At 42.0% G+C, this 19,183-nt stretch overlaps 1 pseudogene; it reads right to left on the bottom strand.

The window, feature by feature from the left end:
• The window catches only part of LOC111950517 (mediator of RNA polymerase II transcription subunit 13-like), a 167,437-nt pseudogene that overhangs the window by 45,766 nt on the left and 102,488 nt on the right, over positions 1–19,183 (bottom strand).

Below are 19,183 nucleotides of genomic sequence, written 5' to 3'. Positions count from 1 at the left end.
ATCCATTATTCTCCAATTAAAAATCTCTCTTCCTAATTTCTGAATCACGCTTGTAACATCAGTAGGCTACAGTAGCCTATACTTCGGAGGGGGAGGGGCAGGTAGCCTACACACACARACAGGCAAATATTTTCAGCTGTCAGGCAGACACTGGAATATATTTCTGAATGACAGAGTGAGGGCTTTGCATAGACACTTTGTTGAGTTTTTGTGGGACTGAAAAAAAATGCCTGGAATGTAAAATAACTTTATTAACCGGTTCCCATGCCTTAAAAATAAGTGTTCTGTTCCAGAACAGTATAGGTCACTTACGCGGCTCTGATTCTGCTCCTCAAAAAAAGGACTGGTTCCAACCCCTGCAATGTAGCCAAGCTGTCTGTATGCACCTATGTTTTTTTCTAGTAATACACTGATTTTGATTACTGCATTGTTGGGTTTTGAGTTTGCAAGAAAGGCATTTCACTGTACTTGTGCATGTGACATTAAAACTTGAAACTATTAAACAGAATGACAATTAATAGTAGCCTAGTCCTGTAGCTGCAGGCTACAGATTTGATCAAATGTAAAACTGTTTTATCTTTAAAAGGCAAGATTCTCAAGGTAGGCTATAGTAGAATGATTTTTGTTCAAAATGTGTTGTTTTAAGAACCAAAACACATTTACATTATGTATGTAGTGCTGTTCTTTGTTTCTATTAATCAAATTAGGCCTACACAATAACAAAATATGCAAGCTGTATATGAGTAACTCAAAAAATGTCTTAGTATGAGGTAGCTTTTATTAAAGAAAAGGTTGGAGACCCCTGCTTTAGCCAGTTCAAATATGACCCATATTACCGGAGCTACATTTTATTGTTTTTATTGCAGATTCTGGGCTGCAATTTATGGATTGATATAGCTGCCAAAGAATGACATATGTAATAAAGTATTTTCAAGTTAACAGTTATTGTTCAATCCACTACCAGATAACACTGCCACATTGACAAAGAAAATTGTTTAAAGATACATCAAAATTCACATTTGTCATTGCATTACATTATTCTGATTCTGTTATTTGTGACAAAAAGAAAATGAAAACTTAACGTGCAATTTAACAATGCTTTTTCCTAACCTACCCATTAAAACATAATTCTTATTAGGTAAAACAATATTATTCCTCCCATTTTCAATTTAATTTCATTGTCATGCGTTACCCTGGCCACATTCTTAACTTCTTTGGGGTACCCCCCCCCCCCCTTCTTCTCAATTTCCGCCTAAAGACATACCCTAATCTAACTGCCTGTAGCTCAGGCCCAGAAGCAAGGATATGCATATTCTTGGTATCATTTGAAAGGAAACACTCTGAGTTTTGTGGAAATGTAAATTGAATGTAGGAGAATATAACACAATAGATCTGGTAGAAGAAAATACAAGGAAATAAACATCAGTTTTCTGTTTTTTATTGTTGCTGCATCATCTTTCAAATGGCCAAGAACAGTGAAACATACAGATAGGATGCTGTGGATGATTTGAATGAAGAACATAAGATGGCAACAATAGCTGAGCAAAGTTTTAGACAGATAACTTAAAAAATGAGCGAGCTACATGACATTGAGCATTAAGTCACCCAGGTGTCCCACACAAATGTACCCAAATGTACCCAAGTGGCCGAATTGGTACAGTGATACATTTTGAAGGAAATAACTATATACAAAATACATAAATGCTATTCTAACACACCCCCKAAAAAATAAAAAATAACAAGGGTAACTATTTACACATTTTCTATTTACAATATAGTGAAGACCCTCAGTCCTCTACATAATATTGTGCTGCTGATTCCATGCCCAATAGCAGTCTCTTTCTGCTGTAAAGCAGAGGGTTACTGAACAGGTGGTGCAGGTGATGGGGCATTTCCTGTGACAAAGGGCACAACGTCGCCTCCCCACTGTGCCCTTTTTGCCCTGAGGCACATTCATGCCTGCAGAGATGAATCTGGGCAGGTGAACAGCACTGGTTGGAGCAGAAGGTGCTGCAGTGGACTTGCTGTAGCGAGCAAGCTCCTGGATGAGCAGCTCCCTGAAGGCTAGCTGGGAGATGGGGGGRWGTCCACAGCTCTTGGCCATTTCCTTCTGGAGGATGAAGGAATTCACCACAGCAATGTTAATGAAATGATAGAAAAATGTTTTGTACCATTTCATGGTCTTGTGAAGAACATTGTAGTATCCTATCAGCGCATCTGACAGGTCCACACCTCCCATGCTCTTGTTGTAGTCCTTCACAGCAGCTGGAATGAGGACATTTTTTGTGGTCCATGCCCCGGCACCGTCCTTCACACGCRTGACGACGTGATCTCCACTGAAGGACTTGTGTATACTGGAGCACATGACCACCTCTCTGGTATCCATCCACTTCACAAACAGCAGGCCATCTTCACGGATCCATCGCATGGTACCCCGCTCAGCCCGCTTAGGCATGTCGTTCACCTTGGTCTTTGGAAATCCCACCCTGTTGGTACGAATGGTGCCACAAGACCACACCTCCCGCTTCCTCAGCTCTGTAAACAGGGTAGGGCTTGTGTAGAAGTTGTCCACAAACAGTTTGTAGCCCTTCCCCAGCAGTTGAAAATCCAATAACTCCATAACGGAATCATAACTCAGTCCATTACCGGTAGCAAAACTGTTTCCCCCCTCATAAACAAAAAAAATTGCAAGTGTAGGCACACACAGAATCAGCCAAAACAAACAGCTTGTAACCCCATTTGGTTGGTTTGTTACGCATGTATTGTTTGAGGCTGATTCTGGCCTTTGAGGCTACCATCCTCTCATCGATGGACAGGTTCTGGGCGGGCTGAAAATAAGTCTTCAGGCATCAATGATGCTGGGGTAGAGGTATTATTTTACAGAGCCTATCAAACSTTGGTGTGCCTCTCTTCTTGTCATTCTCCTCATCAACTTCTGGGTCACTGATGTGAAGCGCCCGTGAGATAGTCAGAAACCTTTTAGAAGACATGACAGTCATGGGGAAAGGCAGTTGATAGAGAGCTGACGTTTTCCAGTAGTCCCTTAGAGTTTTCAACTTCACCAGCCCAATGTAAATGACCATTGAAAAGTAGCAGAAAAGGTCTGACATGGAAATGGTCTTCCATGCCTCTTTCTTTCCTGCCTGCTTCTTAGCCCCATACTTATTGGTGTTCGCCACCAGGGAATCAACAACTGACGAGGTGAAAAACAGTTGAAAACGTTGAAGGGGGATGTACTTTGCAGTCATGTCTAGTTGAGGTCCTGGCTGCCTTTTGGGTCTAAAAACTGGTGGATTTGGTTCCACATCATCTTCTAACACAGAGTCTTCCCCACCTCCTCTTCTTTGTCACTGACTTCACACCTCTAGATGGCCGGGTAGGTGTTGAGCCCGGAGACAGCGGGGGTCCGGCTGGATGAACCAGCTTCAGAGGGAGATGGACACCTAGACATTGGCGGCTCATAATCAGAATCACTGCCACTGTGAAAGATAAAACAAATCATTTACAATACTTTCACGTATGAGCCCTGTATCAACACGTAAAATAAACAGATATATATAGAGTACAGGGAACATAATCACTATGGTGAAGTGCTGTTCCATTCCATGTTTATGTAAAATACATTTTAAAAATATATCACACACACACAGTATTGCCAATGTGTACTTTACACATTTCATTACAGATGATATTTTTATATATTGCAAAAAAAAAWAAAWAATAATAATAATAATCMCAAATGAATAATATTTTATATTAATTTCAAACAATGACATTAGCATTAGAACTTACCAATCCAGCATGGCATCCTCGCCGTGCAGAAACATTTCTTCCGCCTGGGAGTCAAAACTAGCTTCGCTGAAAGATTCATCTTCCTGAAGKAACTCGGTCTCACTGTCTCTATCAATTTCCTCTATAATTTGGGTTAAATCTGTATACCTAGACTTTGTTTTAGCTTTTCCTGATTTATTCGCAAATATTTAAATATATAAACTTGTTGAAAATGCTCTTGAATATGTACTGCTATGCGTAACACTCGTGGCTCCGTCAATCACGACGCAACCGGTTTACAAATGTTTTGTGTTAGGCTATAAAAATTGATTTTATCAAACAAAACGAACATTCACTGTGTAGTTAGGACACTTGGCATTGCCACCAGAGGAAGARCTTCAATGGTAAGCYATTTATTTTATTGTTATTTCTGACTTTCGTGACGCTAATGCTTGGTTGGYAAATGCTAGTAATACRTGTGTGTGTGGSGCYCCGTCCTCAGAAAATCGCATGTTTGCTTTTGCAGTAAACCTTTTTGAAATCTGACACAGCGGCTGGATTAATAAGACGTTCATCTTTTAAATGATGTAAGATACATGTATTTACAAGAATGTTTAATACAACGAATGGTGTATTTAAAATGTTAGCTCTCTGCAGTTTCACCGGATGTTGGCCTGGTGGGACGTTAGCATCTCACCTACCCTAGAGAAGTTAGCAGTTTGGCCTGTCAATCGATCACTGTGGGTGGGATTGTCAAGGGAGGAGCAGGATATCTGTGAGAGTCACAGAGCTGGAAGGGTTTCAGACCTGCAAATCAATCCCTATGGGTGGGGTTTTCAAGGAAGGGGGTGAGATGTTTGTGAGTCAGAGGGTTGGTAGAGTTTCAGACTCGTCAATTCATTATTGGGGGTGGGATTTTCAGGGAAGGGAGTAGATTAGTAATCTAGTCATTAAAAAACATTTTCAATATAATTTATTGTGTGAAAACCTAAGAAATGTTTGTTTTCTGTTCATAAATATGGTTACACCTTGTGAAGAAAGTGTAAAATTGCAGGAAACTATTTGAAAAAATGCACCCCAAAAATATTGTAAAATGTTTTATTCTTTAAAAAAATATATATATATATATATTTTGCACTCCCACTTTCAGACAAAGTCAGGCGCCCATGTATGAGGGACATGTGTCACAGCAACTCTCCAGACACATTTTTATCATATATAATCTATTACTACAAGATTTATGAAATATGATATCTCATATTTACCTAATCCAGTGGTCAACAACTTTTTCTGGGTCAAGATCACTTTCGGAGTGAAAATACAAGCCGGGATCTACCACTCAGATTTTTTCATACATGATTAAAAAAAAGTAGGCCTATGCTACATTAACCTATTTAAAATTGTACAGTAGCAATTAGGTTTGGGCAGTAGGCTATAGGCCCATATTATCACCACATATTGGCTTTGCTTGAATTGCCCTGCCAATGCTTCGTAGTCGGATATTTAAAAAATATATATATTTCAAAATTTGAGGTAGGCTATATGATCACACTGGAAATACATCAGTTGTTGTATTACTTCTGAGGCACAGCTTGCTTTTTATTTTTTATTTTACTGGGCTGATGGTGCCTGCATCTGATGTTCAGTCTCAGCGGAGGGAGAGAGCAGCAGACTGAGGGTCCGCCTCAGAACGCCCCTCCCTGTCCCTTTCGGTCGTTGACACTGACCAAAAAGGGGACACCGTCTTCCAGCTGATGGCGAAACTCAAGTCACACTGCATTATTTCTGCCTCATGCACAAATTCATGWTGTTACTCCTATGAACAGAGAAAGTGAAATATTCCTCTATAAATTAAAAACAAGCCGCTAGCAATAACAACGCAACACTATTGATACATTTTCCTACACTTTCATTACAGCTGCAGTGCTGGTTGTAGTGCAAGTGGAAGTAGGAAGGATGCGTAAATGTATGGCTTATAAAAGTGTTGAATAAAAAGTGTTGACAGTAAGAACTGAAACATGAACTCACTCATAAAAACAGCAGCTCTTTGCTGTATTTGTTGACAGTCTCTAGTCATGGTTTTACAGTGGCTTGCGAAAGTATTCACCCCCTTGGCATTTTTCTATTTTGTTGCCTTACAACCTGGAATTAAAATAGATTTTTGGGGGGTTTGTATCATTTGATTTACACAACATGCCTACCACTTTGAAGATGCAAAATATTTTTTATTGGGAAACAAACAAGAAATAAGACAAAAAAACTGAAAACTTGAGCGTGCATAACTATTCACCCCCCAAAGTCAATACTTTATAGAGCCACCTTTTGCAGCAATTACAGCTGCAAGTCTCTTGGGGTATGTCTCTATAAGCTTGGCACATCCAGCCACTGCGATTTTTGTCCATTCTTCAAGGCAAAACTGCTCCAGCTCCTTCAAGTTGGATGGGTTCTGCTGGTGTACAGCAATCGTTAAATCATACCACAGATTCTCAATTGGATTGAGGTCTGGGCTTTGACTAGGCCATTCCAAGACATTTAAATATTTCCCCTTAAACCACTCGAGTGTTGCTTTAGCAGTATGCTTAGGGTCATTGTACTTTTGGAAGGTGGACCTCCGTCCCAGTCTCAAATCTTTGGAAGACTGAAACAGATTTCCCTCAAGAATTTCCCTGTATTTAGCGCCATCCATCATTCCTTCAATTCTGACCAGTTTCCCAGTCCCTGCCGATGAAAAACATCCCCACAGCATGATGCTGCCACCACCATGCTTCACTGTGGAGATGGTGTTCTCGGGGGGATGAGTGGTGGGTTTGCGGCAGAAATAGCATTTTCCTTGATGGCCAAAAAGCTGTAATTGGTTGCACCAGATCTTATTTCGGGTATTCATTGCATGCACTGCACATACCACTTTGCGTTAAAAAAAATAAAAAAAGTTATTATTTTAATTTCACTTCACCAATTTTGATGTCCATTAGATGAAATCATAATAAAAATCTATTTAAATTACAGGTTGTAATGTAACAAAATAGGAAAAACACCAAGGTTTCAAAACTTTCACTATCAACTTTGCTGTAGCTTTCTTTGACACCTGCTATGTTACTGCAGATACGGTAATCTGTGACATCCGATTGGCCAGCGGTAAACCTATAGTGCACTTGATTTGCTCTCCGGGCCCGCCAGGAAGGTAGAGTTTGTACCTTCAGACACATGAAATGGTTCAAAATCGGAACCCTTCGCTTACCCTGCGCGCAGGGCAGCTGAATCGGGTGCACCTACCACCAACAGCGAGAGACTAATAAAAAAAGAGGAACGCAGCTTTATTGTTGTTTTTTTACAGGAATGTTTGCCGACCGACTAGAAATGCTTTGGAGATCAACCAGTCATTCGCTGTCGACCGATTGGTGACCACTGGCCTAATCTATAATGTACAGACAGATTTAAATATAGGTTGACATGTTTCTATCCACGTACTCATTGTACCTGTATGGGCCTCCTCGGGTGAGGTTGGGGGCGTGAGGGTGACTGAGGAAATGGCAGGGTCTCGTTGGGATGCAGGCACTTGGTGGCCACCAGAGTAGACGGCGGTGCAGTGCGAGGACCCTTGGGGGACCACGGCCGGGATGTCAGACTGGGGCACCAGCACCAGGCAGGCTGGGTACACCATCCTCACACCACCTGGAGAGAGAGACAAACACCCACTCATTATTAGCAGTTAAGTATGTGTATGTGATCCGTGCAGGAATAGAACCCCCATCCTTTTATCCCATTCCATATACAGTGCATTCGGAAAGTATTCAGACCCCTTGATTTTTTCCACATTTTGTTACATTACAGTGTGATTCCAAAATGAACTAAATCATTTCCCCCCCTCATTAATCTATACACAATACCACATAATAACAAAGCAAAAACAGTTTTTTTTAGAATTTTTTGCAAATGTGTAAAAAAATATATAATTTAAATATGACATTTACATAAGTATTCAGACCCTTCACTCAGTTCTTATTTGAAGCATCTTTGGCAGCAATTACAGACTCAATTTGTCTCGTGTAAGATGCTGGAAGCTTGGCACACCTGTATTTGGGGAGTTGCTCCCATTATTCTCTGCAGATCCTCTCAAGCTCTGTCAAGTTGGATGGGGAGCGTCGCTGCACAGCTATTTTCAGGTCTCTCCGGAGATGTTTGATCAGGTTCAAGTCCGGGCTCTGGCTGGGCCATTCAAGGACATTCAAAGACTTGTCTCGAAGCCACTCCAGCGTTGTCTTTACTTTGTGCCTAGGGTTGATGTCCTGCTGGAAGGTGAAACTGCCCCAGTCTGAGATCCTGAGCGCTCTGGAGCAGGTTTTCATCAAGGATCTTTCTGTACATTGCTCCGTTCATCTTTCCGACTAACTGGACTAACTAGTCTCCCAGTCCCTGCCGCTGAAAAACATCCCCACTGCATGATGCTGCCACCCCCATGTTTCATCGTAGAGATGGTGCCAGGTTTCTTCCAGACGTGACGCTTGGCGTTCAGGCCAAAGAGTTCAATATTGGCTTCAACCGACCAAAGACAAACTCCATGCGGGTTGTCATGTGCCTTTTACTGAGGAGTGGCTTCCGTCTGGCCACTCTACCATAAAGGCCTGCTTTGTGGAGTGCTGCAGAGATGGATGTCCTTCTGGAAGGTTCTCCCATCTCCAATGAGGAACTCTGGAGCTCTGTCAGAGTGACCATCGGGTTCTTGGTCACCTCCCTGGCCAAGGCCCTTCTCCCCTGATTGCTCAGTATGGCCGYGGGGCCAGCTCTAGGAAGAGTCTTGGTGGTTCCAAACTTCTTATATTTAAGAATGATGGAGGCCACTGTGTTATTGGGGACCTTCAATGCTGCAGACATTTTTTGGTACCCTTCCCCAGATCTGTGAAATCGATACAATCCTGTCTCGGAGCTCTACGGACAATTCCTTCGACCTCTTTGCTTGGTTTTTGCTCTGACATGCACTGTCAACTGTGGGACCTTAAATAGACAGGTGTGTGCCTTTCCAAATCATGTCCAATCAATTGAATTTACCACAGGTGGTCTGCAAACAAGTTGAAGAAACATCTCAAGGATGATAAATGGAAACAGGATTCACCTGAGCTCAATTTCGAGTCTGAATACTTATGTAAATAAGGTATTTCTGTTATTTATACATTTGTTAAAATGTCTAAAAAACWGTTTTCACTTCATCATTATGGAGCAGTGTGTGTGGAATATTGGGGGCAAAAAACTATTTAATGCAGTTTAGACTGTAACATAACAAAATGTGGAAAAAGTCAAGGGGTCTGTGTTGGCGAGAGAGAGGTCTTACCAACGAGGACCTCCACAGCGGCCAGCGAGTCGTCCTCCCAGTCCATGTACTCCATCTTGTCCTCCGATGGAGAGTCATTTTTGTCCTTGTCTTTAGAGCTGGGGCTTATGGGATAGAACTGGTTCCACTCCTCTATCAGTTTCTGGGTGGGAGGGTCTGACAGCTTGAATGACTGACCCGTCAGAGTCCCATTCAGACCAAACGGACTTAGGATGACTGGAGGGAGAGAGGGAGAGAGATACACACAGCCAGTCTCAGTACAGAAGCTGTGTTACTTCAGAATAAATCCCCATCCACATCATACTGCATCCATCCATCCCCCACCATTACGCCTGCGTCTTTTCTATAACCCCATCCTTTCATCCATTCTCCTTCCACCCACCTATCACCCCCATCCCTGCCACCAGCCCATCCAGTGTTCATACTGGTGCAGGATTGGGGCATATTTCCATGCAGAATTTACCCCACTGTTTTACCCAAAAGGCTCAGACTTTTCTGTTTCCATCTATATGTACCGGCACCCGTGTCTCACTGGGCCATGTCTCCGGTGGACCTTCTCTGACTTGAGGACAATGCCAGGTCACTGGTACTTTTCAGCTGTCATTTCCATAATAATGGCTAACTGTGAACTTTAACACATTCTCACAAAGCAACAGTCTTTGTTGCAGAGGTTGTTGATTCTACTCTTTACAAGTCCTCAGTAACCAAGATTACATCCAACTTTTTCATGCGAGTAAAGTATATGACAGGCCTGATAGAAACAGAACATTTGTCTGTAAACTTTCCAAAGATCGTCAAAATAAAATACACWAGACAAGGTTGGATCTTTTTGTGCCGGTAAAATGTATTATGCGATAAATGGCGGAAACGCTTTTATGCGCAAATATTTATATAATAACCATTATATCAAAGTACACTTGGAGTCACGTGATGACATGTTGCGTGGTCCTCCCTCTACGACTCGGCAAAGCATGCAGTTTACTAGGCTGCATATTAAATAAGTTATGATGAACTTCACAGGGTGGTGAAAGTGCATGATATGAGCTTGATGCTACGTTCTAATACATTTTGAGGGTCTTATTCTGGTGACATGATCAGTGATGCTTGGCTGCCGTTTGACAAATAAAAATTWTCTTGTGCTTTTGTCCATAATAATCTCATCATGTATTGTAGGTTATACCTTCACTGTATCTGGAGCTGTTGCCTAGTTTAATAAAGGTATAAAAAAAWATATATAGTAATAATAATAATTGAGTACAAGTGACAATACCAGAGTGGGCACACTCGCTATATAACGCAACATTTTTGTGAGAAAACCATCAGTCGAGTTGAAAATGCGATGGAAACCCATTTAACTTGTATAATTTAACCACAAAAGGTATTTTTATATGCACTGCCTCATCACGCACAGCCTTTAATCAGCAACAAGTGAATTCGATGGAAATATCTCTTGTGGGAAGAAAAAAAATTATGCCGATTTTAAAATATCTGCATAAAAAACTGTCGACAATTGTATGGAACCTAGCTATAGTCAGCCCTAGCTKTGGAAACAAGTTCCCTAGTATAACATAAGGGTGTATACTAGGCTTGGGTAGTATCCACATTTTCACATCATCATACCGTCCTTCTCTCATCATGGGATTTACGGTATTAACGGCATTGCACACAAGGGGGCACTAAAAACACAAGAAAATCCCATTAGGCCTCTATTACCAGAATGCTAACAAAATTTGCACAAACTAATAGCGAAATCACACAGCTAAATGCTAACAAGTGAAAACTAACCTAAACTAATTGCAAAGACAGCTTAAAAGGTTATACAAGCAGAGCTAGTAGTGGGGACATTTACAAGCAAAAGTGAATGAGAGAAATTGGGCAGATGAATAAAGTTGTGATGCTGCACTTCCTTCAGAAAAGCATGCATGTGTACGGGGAGCAGAGGGGAGAAGAAAGGAGGACAAAATGCTTATAGGAAGCACAGGGGGGGGAACTAATCTCTTTGACTTTTGGCAGAAAGACAAAAGATACAGTTGAAGTTGGAAGTTTACATACACCTTAGCCAAATACATTTAAACTCAGTTTTTCACAAATCCTGAKATTTAACCCGAGTAAAAATTCCCTGTTTTAGGTAAGTTGGGATCACCACTTTATTTTAAGATTGTGAAATGAAAGTAGTAGAGAGAATGATTTATTTCAGCTTTTATTTCTTTCATCACATTCCCAGTGGGTCAGAAGTTTACATACACTCAATTAGTATTTGGTAGCATTGCCTTTAAATTCTTTAACTTGAGTCAAACGTTTTGGGTAGCCTTCCACAACTTTTGCCACAACTTTGGAAGTGTGCTTGGGGTCATTGTCCTTTTGGAATACCCATTTGCGACCAAACTTTAACTTCCTGACTGATGTCTTGAGATGTTGATTCAAAATATCAACCTATTTTGTGAAGTGCACCAGTCTCTCCTGCAGCAAAGCACCCCCACAACATGATGCTGCCACCCCCGTGCTTCACGGTTGGGATAGTGTTCTTCGGCTTGCAAGCCTCCCCCTTTTTCCTCCTTACAAAACAATGGTCATTATGGCCAAACAGTTCTATTTTTGTTTCATCAGACCAGAGGACATTTCTCCAAAAAAGAACGATTGTTGTCCCCATGTGCAGTTGCAAACCATAGTCTGGCTGTCTTACAGCGGTTTTGGAGCAGTGGCTTCTTCCTTGCTGAGTGGCCTTTCAGGTTATGTCGATATAGGACTCTTTTAACTGTGGATATAGTCCTTTGCTGTTGTTCTGGGATTGATTTGCACTTTTCACACCAAAGTACGTTCATCTCTAAGAGACAGAACGCGTCTCCTGCCTGAGCGGTATGACGACTGATGTGGTCCCATGGTGTTTATACTTGGGTACTATTGTTTGTACAGATGAACGTGGTACCGTCAGGCATTTGGAAATTGCTCCCAAGGATGAACCAGACTTGTGGAGGTCTAAAAGAAAAATCTGAGGTCTTGGCTTATTTCTTTTGATTTTCCCATGATGTCAAGCAAAGAGGCACTGAGTTTAAAGGTAGGCCTTGAAATACATCCACAGGTACACCTCCAATTGACTCTAATTATGTCAAGTAGCCTATCAGAAGCTTCTAAAGCCATGACATCATTTTCTGGAATTTTCCAAGCTGTTTAAAGGCACAGTCAACTTAGTGTATGTAAACTTCTGACCAAATGGAATTGTGATACAGTGAATTATAAGTGAAATAATCTGTCTGTAAACAATTGTTGGAAAAATGACTTGTGTCATGCAAAGTAGATGTCCTAACCGACTTGCCAAAACTATAGTTTGTTAACAAGAGATTTGTGGAGTGGTTGAAAAACGAGTTTTAATGACTCCAACCTAAGTGTATGTAAACTTCCGACTTCAACTGTATATACAATGCATTCGGAAGTATTCAGAGCCTTTGACTTTTTCCATGTTTTGTTACGTTAAAGCCTTATTCTAAAATGGATTAAATTATACATTTTCATCATCAATCTACACACAATACCCCATAATGAGAAAGATAAAACAGATTTGTTAGTAAAAGGCACATGACAGCCTGCTTGGAGTTTGCCAAAGGGAACCTAAATGACTCTCAGAGCATGAGAAAGAAGATTCTCTGGTCTGATGAAACCAATACTGAACTCTTTGGCCTGAATGCCAAGTGTCAAGTCTGGAGGAAATCTGGCACCATCCCTACAGTGAAGCATGGTGGTGGCAGCATCATGCTGTGGGGATGTTTAACAGCTGCAGGGACTGGGAGACTAGTCAGGATCAAGGGAAAGATGAACGGAGCAAAGTACAGAGAGATCCTTGATGAAAACCTGCTCCAGAGCGCTCAGGACCTCAGACTGGGGCTAAGGTTCACCTTCCATCAGGACAACAACCCTAAGCACACAGCCAAGACAATGCAGGAGTGGCTTCGAGACAAGTCTCTGAATGTCCTTGAGAGGCCCAGTCAGAGCCCGGACTTGAACCCGATCGAATATCTCTGGAGAGAACTGAAAATAGCTGTGCAGCGACGCTCCCCATCCAACKTGACAGAGCTTGAGAGGATCTGCAGAGAATAATGGGAGCAACTCCCCAAATACAGGTGTGCAAAGCTTGTAGCGTCATACCCAAGAAGACTCGAGGCTGTAATCGCTGCCAAAGGTGCTTTAATAAATTACTGACTAAAGGGTCTGAATACTTATGTAAATGTGATATGTCAGTTTTACATTTTTTTATAAACCTGTTTTTGCTTTGTCAATATGGGGTATTGTGTGTAGATTGATGAGTAAAAAAACACATTTAATCAATTTTAGAATAAGGCCGGGACGTAACAAAATGTGGAAAAAGTCAAGGGGTCAGAATACTTTCCGAATTCACTGTAGATAAGAGGAATACCTATGTGAGAATGCTGTTCAACATTATTGTCCCCTTGACTACAGCTCAACATCATTGTCCTCTTCAAGCTCCTCACCAAGCTTAGGGTCTGAACACCTCCCTCTGCAACTGGATCCTGGACTTCCTGACGGGCCGACCCTAGGTGGTGAGGGTAGGCAACATCCCCTCCGCCACACTGYCCCTAAACACAGGGGCTCCACAGGGGTATGTACTTAGTCCCCTCCTGTACTCCCTGTTCACCCACGACTGTGTGGACTGATCACCGGCGARGTTAAGTCAGCCTACAGGAAGGAGGTCAGTGACCAGGCAGTGTGGTGCCAGAACAACAACCTCTCCCTAAATGTCAGTAAGACCAAGGAGCTGATCGTGGACTACAAGAAACGGGGGACAAGCACGCCTCCATCCACATTGACGTGGCCGCAGTGGAGCATGACGAGAGCTTCAAGTTCCTCAGTTTCCAAATCACAAAATACTTAAAATGGTCCAAACAAACGCGCACAGTAGTGAAGAAGGTGTGACAGCGCCTCTTCCCCCTCAGGATGTTGAAAAAAAGTTAAACAGCTGTACCATTGACAGCATTTTGACTGGCTGCATCACTAACTGGTATGGTAATAGCACCGCCCTCGATCGCATGGCGCTACAGAGGGTGGTGCGGACAACGCTGTACATCACTGGGGCAGAACTCCCTGCCATCCAGGACATCTTCATCAGGCGTAGTGGTAGGAAGGCCTGGAAAATCGTTAAAACTCCAACCACCCAAGCCATAGACTATTCTTTCTGCTTCCGCACAGCAAGCAGTACCGGTGGATCAAGTCTGGCACCAACAGGCTCTTGAACAGCTTCTATCCCCAAGCAATAAGACTGATAAAACGCTAACAAAATAGCTACACGAACTATCCGAGTTAACGTTGTATCCCCTTATTGACCTTTTATTTTTGCACTGTCTCTATGCACACTCACAGGGCCCTACACACTCACTCCATTATCTGCTCACTCACACATAATATGCACATACATTTATACTGACTCTACACCCACTCACATACAAGCTGCTGCTACTCTGTTTATCTTATATCCTGTTGCCTAGTCACTAGAGGTCGACCGATTAATCGGAATGGCCGATTAATTAGGGCCGATTTCAAGTTTTCATAACAATCAGATTTTTTTTTTACACCTTTATTTAACCAGGCAAGTCGGTTAAGAACACATTCTTATTTTCCATGACGGCCTAGGAAATTTGTCCATGACGGCCTAGGAACGGTGGGTTAACTGCCTTGTTCAGGGCAGAACGACAGATTTTTACCTTGTCAGCTCGGGAATTCAAACTTGCAACCTTACAGTTAACTAGTCCAACTCTCTAACCACCGGTTTTCATTGCACTCCACGAGGAGCCTGCCTGTTACGCGAATGCAGTAAGAAGCACGGTAAGTTGCTAGCTAGCATTAAACTTATCTTATAAAAAACAATCAATCAATCAATCATAATCACTAGTTAACTACAATGGTTGATGATATTACTAGTTTATCTAGCGTGTTCTGCGTTGCATATAATCGATGCGTTGGCATTCGCGAAAAAGGACTGTCGTGCTCCAACGTGTACCTAACCATAAACATCAATGCCTTTCTTAAAATCAATACACAAGTATATATTGTTTAAACCTGCCATATTTAGTTAATATTACATGCTACATGAATTTATTTTAACTAGGAAAAATGATGTCACTTCTCTTGCAACAGAGTCAGGGTATATGCAGCAGTTTGGTACGCCTAGCTCATTGCAAACTGTGTGAAGACTATTTCTTCCTAACAAAGACAGCCTACTTCGCCAAACGGGGATGATTTAACAAAAAGCGCATTTGCGAAAAAAGCACAATCGTTGCACGACTGTACCTAACCATAAACATCAATGCCTTTCTTAAAATCAATACACAGAAGTATATATTTTTAAACCTGCATATTTAGCTAAAAGAAATCCAGGTTAGCAGGCAATATTATCCAGGTGAAATTGTCTCACTTCTCTTGCGTTCATGCACGCAGAATCAGGGTATATGCAACAGTTTGGGCCGCCTGGCTCGTTGCGAACTAATTTGCCAGAATTTTACGTAATTATGACATAACATCAAGGTTGTGCAATGTAACAGGAATATTTAAACTTATGGATGCCACCCGTTAGATAAAATACGGAACGGTTCCGTATTTCACTAAAATAATAAACGTTTTGTTTTCGAAATGATAGTTTCCGGATTCGACCATATTAATGACCAAAGGCTCATATTTCTGAGTGTTATTATGTTATAATTAAGTCTATTATTTGATATTTAATAGAGCAGTCTGACTGAGCGGTGGTAGGCAGCAGCAGGCTTGTAAGCATTCATTCAAACAACACTTTCGTGCGTTTTCCAGCAGCTGTTTATTGACTTTTAAGCCTATCAACTCTCCGAGATTAGGCTGTGTAAACCGATGTGAAATGGCTAGCTATTAGCGGGTGCGCGCTAATAGCGTTTCAAACGTCACTCGCTCTGAGACTTGGAGTAGTTGTTCCCTGCTCTGCATGGGCCGCGGCTTTTGGTGGACGATGGGTAACGTGCTTCGAGGCTGGCTGTTTCGATGTGTTCCTGGTTCGAGCCCAGGTAGGGGTGAGGAGAGACGGAAGCTATACTGTTACAACTGGCAAATTACTAAAGTGCTATAAGAACATCAATAGTCAAAGGTATATGAAATACAAAATAGTCCTATAATTTCCTATTAATAACTACAACCTAAAACTTCTTACCTGGGAATATTGAAGATACATGTTAAAAGGAACCACCAGCTTTCATATGTTCTGAGCAAGGGAACTTAAACGTTAGCTTTTTTACATGGCACATATTGCACTTTTACTTTCTCTCCAACACTTAGTTTTTGCATTATTTAAACCAAATTGAACATGTTTCATTATTTATTTGAGGCTACATTGATTTGATTGATGTATTAATTAAGTTAAAATAAAAGTGTTCATTCAGTATTGTTGTAATTGTCATTTTTACAAATAATATATAAAATAAAAAATACAAATTGGCCGATTAATCCGGTATCGGCTTTTTTTGTGTCCCTATAAATCGGTATCGGTATCGGCATTGAAAATCATAATCGGTTGACCTCTACTAGTCACCTTACCCCTATACATACAGTGGGAGAACAAGTATTTTGATACACTGCCGATTTTGCAGGTTTTCCTACTTACAAAGCATGTAGAGGTCTGTAATTTTTATCATAGGTACACTTCAACTGTGAGAGACGGAATCTAAAACAAAAATCCAGAAAAATCACATGTTGTTGTTGTTTTAGTAATTCATTAGCATTTTATTGCATGACAAGTATTTTGATACATCAGAAAAGCAGAACTTAATATTTGGTACAGAAACCTTTGTTTGCAATTACAGAGATCATAGGTTTCCTGTAGTTCTTGACCAGGTTTGCACACACGCAGCAGGGATTTTGCCCACTCCTCCATACAGACCTTCTCCTAGATCCTTCAGGTTCGGGGCTGTCGCTGGCAATACGGACTTTCAGCTCCTCCCAAAATTTCTATTGGGTTCAGGTCTGGAGACTGGCTATGCCACTCCAGGACCTTGAGATGCTTCTTACGGAGCCACTCCTTAGTTGCCCTGGCTGTGTGTTTCGGGTCGTTGTCAGCTGAAGACCCAGCACGACCCATCTTCAATGCTCTTACTGAGGGAAGGAGGTTGTTGGCCAAGATCTCGCGATACATGGCCCCATCCATCCTCCCCTCAATACGGTGCAGTCCGTCCTGTCCCCTTTGCAGGAAAGCATTCCCAAAGAATGATGTTTCCACCTCCATGCTTCACGGTTGGGATGGTGTTCTTGGGGTCGTACTCATCCTTCTTCTTCTCCAAACACGGCGAGTGGAGTTTAGACCAAAAAGCTTCTATTTTGTCCCATCAGACCACATGACCTTCTCCCATTCCTCCTCTGGATCATCCAGATCGTCATTGGCAAACTTCAGACGGGCCTGGACATGCGCTGGCTTGAGCAGGAGGAACTGCGTGCGCTGCAGATATTTTAATCCATGACGGCGTAGTGTGTTACTAATGGTTTTCTTGAGACTGTGGTCCCAGCTCTCTTCAGGTCATTGACCAGGTCCTGCCGTGTAGTTCTGGGCTGATACCTCACCTTCCTCATGATCATTTGATGCCCCACGAGGTGAGATCTGCATGGATCCCCAGACCGAGGGTGATTGACCGTCATCTCTGAACTTCTTCCATTTTCTAATAATTGCCCAACAGTTGTTGCCTTCTCACCAAGCTGCTTGCCTATTGTCCTGTAGCCTATCCCAGCTTTGTGCAGGTCTACAATTTTATCCCTGATGTCCTTACACAGCTCTCTGTCTTGGCCATTGTGGAGAGGTTGGAGTCTGTTTGATTGAATGTTTTACAGGTGTCTTTTATACAGGTAACGAGTTCAAACAGGTGCAGTTAATACAGGTAATGAGTGGAGAACAGGAGGCGTTCTTAAAGAAAAACTAACAGGTCTGTGAGAGCCGGATTCTTACTGGTTGGTAGGTGATCAAATACTTATGTCATGCAATAAAATGCTAATTAATTACTTAAAAATCATACAATGTGATTTTCTGGATTTTTGTTTTAGATTCCGTCTCTCACAGTTGAAGTGTACCTATTATAAAATTACAGACCCTTACATGCTTTGTAAGTAGGAAAACCTGCAAAATTCGGCAGTGTATCAAATACTTGTTCTCCCATGTACTCAATCTTTCTCAATCAGTCTGTATTAGAATGCTTACTTAGTTGTGTTCATCATATTATTTCTTCTTATTTTTTGTATTACATTGTCATTGATTGTTGGGTTTTGAGTTTGCGAGAAAGGCCTTTCACTGTATTTGTGCACGTGACATAAAACTTGAAACTAACAGGGGCTGGCTGGCTTGAGGGAGGGAGGAGGAAGGGGGAGAAGGCAGTCTCACAGAGAGAGAACATCTAGAACACACACAGTGCTGGCCAGCTCCAATGCAAGCCACTCAAGGTCAGGACATTTTAAGGAGAAGGCTTGCAGTCAAATCTATATTCATATTCCCACCACATTGAGATAAATGAGGGCCATAGTAGCTAGTAAGTGGATGGTGACCTCACCAGACAATTGAGTGAACATCCAGTTTCCTCAGAGACTACAATAGGAAACAGACAGTGTGACAAGACTGACTGATCATACCACACTCTTATGTTCTATGCCGTCCACTCCATAATACACAACCCTCCTTCCGTCCCCTTCTCTCTTTCTGTCTCCCATCTCCCTGAAGACTTGGTAAATATGCTCAGATCAGTCAAAGGTGCTGAGAGTTCATTACATTCACGCTGCTCTGGTTTATGAGGTCATATCTTGAAAAGGCTGGGTGCTCTGCCGCACACTAAACCAAAGCCTGTCAGAGACGAGAGGAGGGAGGGAGGGAGGGAGGGGGTAGAAGAAGGGAGGTGTAGGAGGCGGGGACTAGCAGACGTCAAGCCCCTCTCTGCCGCTACGCTCGGGCTGCTAAAACAGACCACATAGCTGCATGGCGAGAACCACATACCGGCACACACACCCTGGGAATTCTGCGGGTTTGTTTGTACTGATGTCAAATACACAACCACCACCCAATTCATAGAAGGGCAGTGCTCGTGGACA

Source organism: Salvelinus sp. IW2-2015, linkage group LG23 (assembly GCF_002910315.2).
Source record: "Salvelinus sp. IW2-2015 linkage group LG23, ASM291031v2, whole genome shotgun sequence".
In the NCBI taxonomy this organism is placed as follows: Eukaryota; Metazoa; Chordata; class Actinopteri; order Salmoniformes; family Salmonidae; genus Salvelinus; species Salvelinus sp. IW2-2015.
This window is presented reverse-complemented; position numbering and strand designations above follow the sequence as displayed.